Genomic DNA, 454 nt, shown 5'->3' with positions numbered 1-454 from the left:
GGACTGTGGGCACCGGGAAGGGGCGCCTCGTCCTCATACACCCAGAGAGGCTGCCGAACACACATCTGGCAGGGACATGTTGTGGCTCACTGGAGCTTGGGGCTCAGTCCCTGCTCCTCGGTGTGCCGAAGAATATCCTCTTCCTGGACAGCCCAACTGCACACCAGCCGTGTGACCTTGGACCAATCATTTGACCTCGACAAACCTCAGTTTCCCATTCTGTAAAATGGGGTGATAGCAGGCCCCACATCTCAAGGTTGGCATGGATGTGAGAACTGCTGGGGACCTGGGTCAGAAGTGGGAGTACCAGGGGCTGGTGAGCCGGGCGTGGGGGTGGGGTGGGGGTTGGTAAGCGGGCAGAGAGCCAGTGAGTGAAGGGGTATCGCAGGTTGGGTGAGGGGCGGTAGAGGCCAGCGGAGGCCGGTCAAGAGTCAGGGGAGGCCGGCGGGGGCCG

General features: G+C 62.1%; 1 protein-coding gene across 1 annotated transcript in view; it reads right to left on the bottom strand.

The window, feature by feature from the left end:
* SPI1 (Spi-1 proto-oncogene) overlaps positions 1 to 454 on the bottom strand; it is a 20,157-nt gene that overhangs the window by 751 nt on the left and 18,952 nt on the right. The gene's annotated exons all lie outside the window — the stretch shown is intronic.

This window comes from Carlito syrichta, unplaced genomic scaffold, assembly GCF_000164805.1.
Source record: "Carlito syrichta isolate Samal-C Ts95f unplaced genomic scaffold, Tarsius_syrichta-2.0.1 Scaffold143010, whole genome shotgun sequence".
Lineage (NCBI taxonomy): Eukaryota > Metazoa > Chordata > Mammalia > Primates > Tarsiidae > Carlito > Carlito syrichta.
Note: the sequence above shows the minus strand (reverse complement) of the source record. Positions and strands in the feature narration are given on the sequence as shown.